The following is a 10,177-nucleotide window of genomic DNA, read 5'->3' as shown; positions in this document are numbered from 1 at the left end:
GGTGAAGAAAGCTGTCATCTCCGATTTTTCATTTTTTGCTTAATTAGTCTGTGGCGCGCCAATTAAGAAAGTGCTGATTCTTTATTTAATTAATATTGTGGTGTCATGAACTTGGTATCGACTTGGGATGGAGAGGAACTTGGGATGGAGCTATATTGGATTTAATGCAAACCTTTAAAATGGATCCCTGCCTTCATTTGTCGATCGATTGAGTTGAATCTTTGACCACTTATGGTATGGCACATGATTGTATATGTATCATCAATATGACGTCATAGGTCACGTGACACGGCAGCCATATTGGATTTTTTGAAAACCTTTAAAATGCATCCCTGCCTTCATTTTTCGATCGATTGAGTTGAAACTTTGAACAATCGGATCCGGGCTGTCGTCAACGACTCTGGCGAGCACCCTTCCAATTAGGATGGAGTTCTCTGGTCCCCGGATGATCACTGCCCGCAGTTTTAATTTAAATTTACGTTCGCTATGGCAAACGATTGTTTGAGGAATAGCATGTACGAGTCGCTCACTCGCAAGCATGGGCTGGTGTGCGACCCTCCGAGTGAGGTAAAGATGGAGCAAGTGCTTCTAGCAATTGGAAAAAGCGTCGGCTCACATAATATCTGTGCAGCCTCTCGAATGAACAAGAAAGTTGTTGTGTTTGTATCGGAGGTGCACATGGTGAACTCCGTTGTGGAGCAAGGCCTTCTCATAGAACCCGACATGTTTCTAGTGGTTTCCCCATTAGATACACCTGCGGTGAGGGTCAATGTGTCTAATGCCCCTCCCTTTGTTAAAGGTGAGGACTTGTGTGCTCAATTGAGCAAGTTCGGTACGATCTATCAAAAGTGACAATGGTGCCGATACACTCGGCAAGGGGTGAATTTCGACACGTGATGACTTTTAAAAGGGTCGTTTACATGATATTGCCCGAAAATGTGCAAAAGCTCAATGTAGTTTTGCATGCAAAGATTAATGGCCATACTTATAGAATGTATGCCTCCACGGACGTCATGACATGCTATGGGTGTGGAGCTTACGGACACGTAAAGAGTTCCTGTCCCGGTTTGGTGAGACCATTAGAAAATCGAGACCAGGTGATTGCAGATTCTCCTCCCTCCCCACCTAATGGGGCGGATGATATGGTAGACTCCTCCCCACGACCTAATGGTGATCGGGAAACAGTTGACTCCTCCCCCTCACCTACTGAGATACGTGGAATGGTAGACCCCTCCCCACAACCAATGGGTGAACAGGAAACAGTAGACCACTCCTCCCTACCTGCTGGTGTGACAAACGTGGTTGATCCCTCTCCTACTGTACAGGACTGTACGGATGACAATATGGAAGGGTTCGTAACAGTGGTTCGTAAAAAAGGACATAAACGTTCATGTCCCGTCGTGAAGGATGCAAGCACAGTGCAAAGTAAGGTACTTGTTGTGTCAAACGTGTCGCCGAGCTTGCAAGATGGAGCTTGTGTAGAGAATACCTGTGTGGGATTGCAAACTGAACCGGCACCGGGTTTAAATCTAAGCAATTCGTTTGCACCACTTGCCGAACTGTTTGAGGGTTCTGAGTGTGATATAGACATCGAGAATCCTCGCGCATCTCAGGAGGACACAAGTGGGGATATTGATAACCCTGATGTCTTACATGACATTAATGTAATGGTCACAGAGGTGGGCGCAGGGATGGCCAGGTGTAATGATAAAACAGATAAGTTGGACAGCCCCTCAGAGGAAACCTGTAAGCCTACACGTTTCGAACAAAATTAAAGGGATGATAAGAAGGAAGCTGCATATGACGATGAGCAGCTAAACATGAATGAAAACGATATCCATGTTTCTGATCCTGGGGAGATTTGTGCCTCAGAAATAAGTTTGCATCAGGAAGAGAATGACAAAGATGATGCGTTTGATTTTGATGAACCCTACTCTACCTCGTCAGGTAGTGGGTTTTGTGCCCAAGAGGATGGGGATGGGGACACTGTAGTTACAGAAGATGAAGTTAAAAAATTCCTCGATGAATCCTTCAGGAAAAGGAATGTCAGAATTCAGGATTATTTCCCAAACCTACATGCCTTTCTAAAAATTACTAGAAACATGATTCGTGAACCCCAGCAAGTTGGGATATCAGAACCTCAATTTCAGCGGTTGAGAAAGTGTGCCACTAAGGCAGGAAAAGAACTCCAAGAGGAGGAAAATTAATAAAGAATAAATGAAGGTAACGTCTCTCAACATAAACGGAGGCCGCAGCTGTATGCGGCGTCTGGAGGTGTTACAACTATTTGAGAAAGAAAAGATTGATATTTTCATGTTACAAGAGACACACATTAACGAATCTTGTGAAGACGAGTGGCGCAGAATGTTTAAAGGGTGCCATGTTTTCTCCAGTGCGGTTGAAGAAGCTAAAGCGGGGGTGGCAATAATCTTGCATCCTCGCCTTCAACCATCCGAGATTCACTATAGAGAGATTTGTAAGGGTTTCTTGATGGTGGTGGATTTTATTAGCAGCAATCAAAAGGTTAGCATTATTAATGTGTATTGCCCCAGTGACAGTGCTGAAAGGGCTCTATTTCTTCCAAAATTAGCGGATTGTTTAAGCACTGTTGATTTGACTTGTTTAATTTGTATGGGGGGAGACTATAATTGCACACTCAACCCTCGACTGGACAGGAACACTCCTGAGCCACATCCACCCAGTGCAAAGTCCTTGGCACAACTTGTGAAAAAATACAAACTTAGAGATGTATGGCGATTACAAAATCCAAACACCCGTCAATATACATGGGTGTGCTGTGCAAAAAACCAGTTAACCATGGGTCGACTGGACAGATTGTACGTGAACCAAGGAATGGTGAATCTGGTTAAGAGAACATGTATAACTCCATCTGGCTTTTCTGATCACCATATGATTGCAATGGATTGTATGTTACCTGGTCATTGCTGTAAGAGTGCACACTGGAATTTCAATGTGAAATTGTTACAAGATGAACATTTTAAAAATGCCTTCAGACTGGTATTGGAAGGATTAGAAAAGAAAAAGTGTTCCTATGTCAATATGCGACAGTGGTGGGACTGTACCAAGTCACAAATTCGGATTTTCTGCCAACAATATTGCTCGTATGACACTAGTAATACGTCTGGGTTGATAAGTGCTCTAAAAGCAGATGTACTTCAATATGAACAAGAAGCTGGAACATCTTTGGGAAGTGACCAATATCAGCAGCTGATAGAAAAAAAGACCCTGCTGGCCGAACTGGTCAAAGAGCGTGCGGCGGGAGCAATGATTCACCTGCGGATGAGCATAATACACCTCGAGACTCCAAACAAAGATTTCTTCAAAATGCAGAAGGCTGCCAACACTTCTCGGCAGATTCAGAGTCTACGCTCTCCCGACGGTGTTCTGACTCGCCAAAGTGACATTATACATTCACTGCAAGAGTTTTACTCAAACTTGTTTACTCCAAGAACGGTGGATAAAACGATGGCAAATGAGATAATTGAACTTCTCCCATCTCTTTCTGAAGAGCAGCAACTCCAACTGGAATGTGACATTTCTCTGGAGGAGCTCACAACAGCAGTGAAACAACTCGAAGACGGCAAGGCCCCCGGAATTGACGGACTTCCTGCTGAATTTTACAAAGTTTTTTGGAATGTTCTGGGTCCTGCTTTAATTGAGATTTTTCACGAGAGCCTAAATCAGGGGGAATTGCCCTTGAGCTGCAGAAGAGCTGTCTTATGTCTTCTTCCCAAGAAAGGGGATTTGCAGCAGATTACAAACTGGCGGCCTGTGTCATTGTTAAATACTGATTACAAGATTGTGTCAAAAATGCTTGCAATGCATCTTAAAAAGGTCATCTCGTTCTTAGTTGGGAATGACCAAACGTATTGCATACCTGAACGATCCATGTATGACAGTATTTTCTTGGTTCGAGACTTGATTACTATCGGTCAAACTGCGTCGCATGCTTTTGGGTTATTACTCCTTGACCAGGAGAAAGCTTTTGACAGTGTGGATCACTCTTTTCTGTTTGCAGTTCTTACGAAAGCAGGATTTGGAGAAAAATTCATTTCTTGCATAAAACTTTTATACAACAATGTATCATGCCTGCTAAAAGTAAATAATAGTCTGTGTCGTCCTTTCCCCTTTCAGCGTGGCATCCGTCAGGGCTGTCCACTGTCAGGCATGTTGTACACACTGTCCATCGAACCCTTACTGGCTCTCCTTCGTACCACTTTATCTGGTTTGTCCTTGTCAAACAATTCCAAAATTGTTACATCAGCATATGCAGATGACCTGGGTGTTGTGGTTAAAAACCAGGAAGATGTTTTTGAGCTATCCCGGTGTTTTGCCAAATTTGAACTTGCTTCATCAGCAAGAGTAAATTGGAACAAAAGTGTAGCTCTTTCTCTGTACCCAGATACCCTATCGGGGTCACAGGCTTCACATATGGTTCCCCCAACTCTTCCAGGAGGAATGTTATGGAAAACGGATGGGTTTAAATACTTAGGCATCCATTTGGGAACTGCAAGCTATATGAAGAAAAACTGGGATGGTTTCTTAGATAACATTAAGCAGAAACTATCAAAGTGGAAAGGGATGCTCCATATCTTGTCACTTAAGGCACGGGTAACGATAATAAACAACCTGGTGCTTCCAATCGTATGGCATAAGATCATAGCACTCCAGCCTCCTCAAGCTCTGATCACCAACATTCAGAGGGGTCTAGTTGACTTCTTCTGGGGAGGCCACCACTGGCTTAAGTCAGATGTGCTGTGTAGACCACGTAATTCAGGTGGTCAAAACCTGGTGCACATCCCTAGTCGAATAATGGCTTTTCGGCTAATGACAATAAAACATCTGCTGTATAGCGAGGTTGTGCCCTGGCGTCCTCTCACGAATACGTTGCTCAGGCAAGTAGGTGGAATGGACTATGACCAGGAACTTTTCCTTATGGACTTGAAACAGGTCGACAGAGCTCGGCTCCCTGCATTTCATCGGTCTCTCCTGAACGCCTGGCAAGCTCTAGGAGTGCAGCGGTTGGAGATCTCTTATGATCCCAGGAGGTTTGTGCATGAGCCATTGTTCCAAAACTCACTATTCGCTGAAGTATCTACCAGCCGAGCTTTTATGGAACATTTTATGAACAATGGGATTAATAAAGTGCGAGATCTTATGGAGCTATCCTTAAAGCGATGGTTGTCTGCCAGCACTGTTTCTGGAAAAATTGGCTTGCGTTCAATTAGAATAGTGAGCAGGGTCATAAAGATTGTATCCCAGACTTTTTTAGATTTAAACATTGGGTGGAATGGGGTAAATGAAGAAGTAGACTTTCGTTTAACCTTCCCTGAACTCTCAGTCACTGCCCAGGAACAACATGGTGTGTTTTCCTCTCACAGCGAAGAATCCAGTGTGTTCCACATCATGGGAAAAAGGGCAATGTATAGAATTTGTCTAGAGGTGTGCTTACCGGGCTGTGCAGCACCCTTAAGGAACAAGTGAAAAGAGTCTTTACCTGGAGGAGCATTTCTCACTCCAAATTGGGATGAAATGTACAGGAGTCCTACTGTTGGACGTACAGGAGACCTAAATTGGAGACTGGTCCATCACGCCCTGGCCACACAGGTGTTAGTTCAGAAGTTTAACCCTGCTGTGTCTAATTTATGTCCTTTTTGTGGTAATGTTGAACATTTGTATCATGCGTTTATTGAGTGCAAGAGATTGTCATCTCTGTTTCTGTATCTGAGCCGAATCTTTTGTAAATTCAAAATTGTTTTTTCTGTTACAATCTTTGTTTATGGACTTGCATGTAATACTAGGAAAAACTCTGTGATTTTTCTTTTGAATTTTTTGCTTGGAATTGCTAAGCTTGCAATTTATAAAACCAGAAAAGCCAGATTAGGTAGTGGAAAAAATGAAAATGCACTTTTTTGTTTCATCGGGATGGTGTCAGCACGTATACAGCTCGAACATGCTTATCATGTAAACATGGGGAACCTTCTTGTGTTTGAAGAGTTATGGGGCATGGGGGGTGTTTTGTGCAAATGCATTGGAAATGAGGTTGTGATTTGTATGTGAAGTGGAGTTGGAATACTTTGGGTTTATACTTTTATAATAAAAGGACACAAAAGTCAAAGTCTCTCTCTCTCTCTCTCTCTCACACTCTCTCACTCTCTCACTTTCTCTCTCTCACTTTCTCTCTCTCTCTCTCTCTCTCTCTCTCACTTTCTCTCTCTCTCTCTCTCTCTCTCTCTCTCTCTAACTCTCTCTCTCTAACTCTCTCTCTCTCTAACTCTCTCTCTCTCTCTCTCTCTCTCTCTCTAACTCTCTCTCTCTCACTTTCTCTCTCTCTCTCTCTCTCTCTCTCTCTGTCGCCACCTATCGGCTGTCGGTGCGTTGGGTGTAGCGTCATGGCGGCTGTGAGCAACTGCTCGGTGTTTTGGTGAGTCCGTTGTGAGTTTTCCTGCCCTCCCCTGCCCCCCCTCCCTCTCCTTTTCCATCCTGTGTGCTTCGGCATTGTGTTTTCATCCGTTCTGCACCCTTGTCTTCGAGAGAGAGAGGATTGAGAGCGAGCCCATTTTGGGTGCGGCCTACTGGCTTTGACGACGCTTTGTAAGCCATTTTTGTGCTTATAATGCACGTTTATTATTTGCTTTAGTTCGATTATTTAGGTTTGATACCTTCTTGTCCGGTTCGGACAAGGGGGGGGGGGGGGATTTCGCTGGTATGGCGAATACACGCTCTCGTTACGAGGCGTTCGAAAATTTAACGCGTAAGCATGCATTCGCATGTGTTCCGCCTGAAGGAGCTCCGGCTGAGGACATTATCCTTGCCGTGGGATCCATCATAGGAGACGGTAATGTTCGTGCGGCATCACGAATGAACCAGAAATTTGTTGTCTTCGTGTCAGAAGAAAAACTCATTCATGACGTTGTTAGTACCGGTCTAACCATAAAAGGAGGTCATTATATTACGGTATCCCCTATGGATACGCCAGCCACCAAGATAACAATATCCAACGTTCCACCATTTATGCCAGGCGAGAAACTCCTATCCGTTCTGTCTCGTTATGGTAAAATTGTTTCCCGAATCTCAATGATTCCGCTCGGGTGTCGCAGCGATCGTGTTAAACACGTAATGAGCTTTAGAAGGCAGGTGTACATGATTCTCCCGGATCGCGGAGCCGATACAGGTTTAAATATATCCTTTAAAGTATCGTTGGATGATTGGGAATACCACATGTATGCTTCCTCAGCCTCCTTAACTTGCTTTAATTGTGGAGAATTCGGACACGTTAAAAGATTCTGTCCTAGGGCCTCTTGTCCGAAGTGTGGTGAACCGGGACATAACGAAAGGGTTTGTAAAAAGGCCAATCCCTCCACCGCGCCTTCTGACACCCCGACCATGCTCGCTGACACCCGGACCGTATCTCCTGTTACCCCTACCGTACCTTCCGTCACCCGGACCGTACCCTCTGACACCCCGACCGCACCTTCGGACGCCCCGACCGTACCTTCTGACACCCCGACCGTACCTTCTGACACCCCGACCGTACCTTCTGACACCCCGACCGTACCTTCTGACACCCCGACCATACTTTCTGACACCCCGACCGTACCCTTTGACCCCCCGACCGTACCCTCTGACACCCCGACCGACCTTCTGACACCCCGACCGTACCTTCTGACACCCCGACCGTACTTTCTGACACCCCGACCGTACCTTCTGACACCCCGACCGTACCTTCTGACACCCCGACCGTACCTTCTGACACCCCGACCGTACCTTCTGACACCCCGACCGTACCTTCTGACACCCCGACCGTACCTTCTGACACCCCGACTGAGTCGTCTGTCACACCGGTGCTTTCCGATTCCAATGTGATGACACCCACCGATGTGACTGACACAACTAGCATTGCCCCCTTTCCCGAACCCATGAACGAAGAATCCATAGTGTATGCTAAAAAGCGAAGAGCACCAGCGCCAAGCATTTTCGCTGGTGCTGCAAAGAAGGCGGTCATGGGCAGCACCATTTCCGGTGCACATGTGTCCGAGTGTCCCTCTGACATTCCCTCACTAACTGAGTACATGAACGCCGTTGTCAATGACACCAGTGAGTCTCATCTATCTATAATTCCAGTAATCTGTGTGTGTGTGTATGTGTGTGTGTCGTTTGTCTGTGACCGCTGTTTCTCGACAACCACGGGTCCGATATACTTGAAACTTGCCAGGTATATTGCTGGGGACCTGAGGATGTGCCTTTTCAAGGTTTCATATTAATCGGAGAAGTAGTTACCGAGCTATGGCGATTTATTTACCAAACTCCGCACGCCGTTCGCTTTGGCTTTGCGAATGGACCAAACCATTTCATGTAAATAGAGGGGGGGGATTGTCACCGTACTCGCAAGCCGTTCGCTTTGGCTTTGCGAATGGACCAAACCATTTCATGTAAATAGAGGGGGGGGATTGTCACCGTACTTGCAAGCCGTTCGCTTTGGCTTTGCGAATGGACCAAACCATTTCATGTAAATAGAGGGGGGGGGGGATATAATTTTAGATATATATATAGTACGGGCATGCCCTAGTTATGTAAATGAGCCGAAAAATAAAATTTGTACCTCTCACCTGGAAGTTTCTGAGTGCGAAACCTCCAGTGAAAGTATTACCATTTCCGAGCTGGGAAATGTTTTTCCGCTTGTCCCCCCTTTAAATACCGAGTAGACTAAGGATTCAATAAACGTTCCCACTGCACAAACGGGGCCGGTAAATCTGAGTTTGCTGGGATCTCAAACCCAAGCTCCGACCCCAGATACAAATATCCACCAAAGTGTTAACGAGTGCTCTCGGGAACACCTTGGGAAACTTGTGAAGGTGCCTCCAGACAAGACCGCGGGGGCAGCGGGTAATACCCCAGATCCTGACGACATGTTATCTGACGTGTCTGAGTCCGAAGATGACATTGAGGCAACCGCGCTGTCACAAGCGATGACAGGTCACTCGCAGGTATCCCCTCAACTCATTCTTACCTTCCTTAACGAAACGTATCGTCACCGCAACATTGTCATTAAAGACTATTTCCCTGACTTGGCTGCATTCATGTGCACCGCAAAGTCAATAAATCAAAGCGCGTGAGGATTTTGACCTGACGAAATCTCAATTCCACAGGTTAAGAAAGTTTGTTACCCGAGCAGGTACGGAGTGTTCCCAAGCACAGGGCGATTTCATTACCACGGAATGAAAAACATTTCCTTTGCGACCTTAAACATGAATGGTGGGGGTGCAAGTCACCTCCGTCAGGCCCAAGTCAAAAACTTGTTTGACCGTAAAAAGGCAAATGTTCTTTTACTACAAGAGACCCACATCACACCTAACGTGGAACATGACTGGTGCCAAACTTTCAAAGGGCAATGCTATTTTAGCAATCTGTCAGCCTCATCTGCTGGGGTTGGGTTTTTTCTAAAGCCAGGTCTAGCTTTTGAGTCTTGTCATTTTCAGGAAGTCATAAAAGGCCGGCTTATTTCCCTTCAGCTTGCACATCAAAACTTCCGCTGTACCATTTTCAATGTGTACGCACCTAGTGAGAGCAGGGATCGAAAGGCCTTCTTCACCTCCATGGTAAACCACCTGAAATCAGTTGATCTCGACCAATGTGTGTGCATTGGTGGTGACTTTAATTGCACCTTTGACCCTTCGAAGGATAGAAACTCTGCAGAACCCCACCCCGAGTCCCATGCGGACCTATCCCGTTTCTTTAAGACGGCCGGTCTACTGGATGTTTGGCGATTGCAACACCCCAACATAGTCCAGTTTACCTGGTGTCGATGTGCCAATGGCCGGGTGTCTTCGGCAAGACTCGACCGCTGGTACATTAATGTACCCTTTAGGAACGTCGCGGCCTCTTCAGGTTGTTTTCCGTCATTGTTTTCAGACCACCATATGGTAACCTTAGATCTTTCTTTTCCTCGACCCACATGCAGAAATAGTTACTGGAAGTTTAACGTTAAACTTTTAGAAGATAGTTTATTTACAGACTCCTTTCGTGATTTCTGGGCTGAAATGAGTACTAAAAAAATCTTCTTTCTCCTCAATTAGTCTCTGGTGGGATAACCTAAAGGCCCAAATTCGAGTATTTTGTCAACAATTTAATTCGCACTGTACCAATGTAAAACATA

This window comes from Myxine glutinosa, chromosome 3 (genome assembly GCF_964187855.1).
Source record: "Myxine glutinosa chromosome 3, kmMyxGlut1.1, whole genome shotgun sequence".
NCBI lineage: Eukaryota > Metazoa > Chordata > Myxini > Myxiniformes > Myxinidae > Myxine > Myxine glutinosa.
This window is presented reverse-complemented; position numbering follows the sequence as displayed.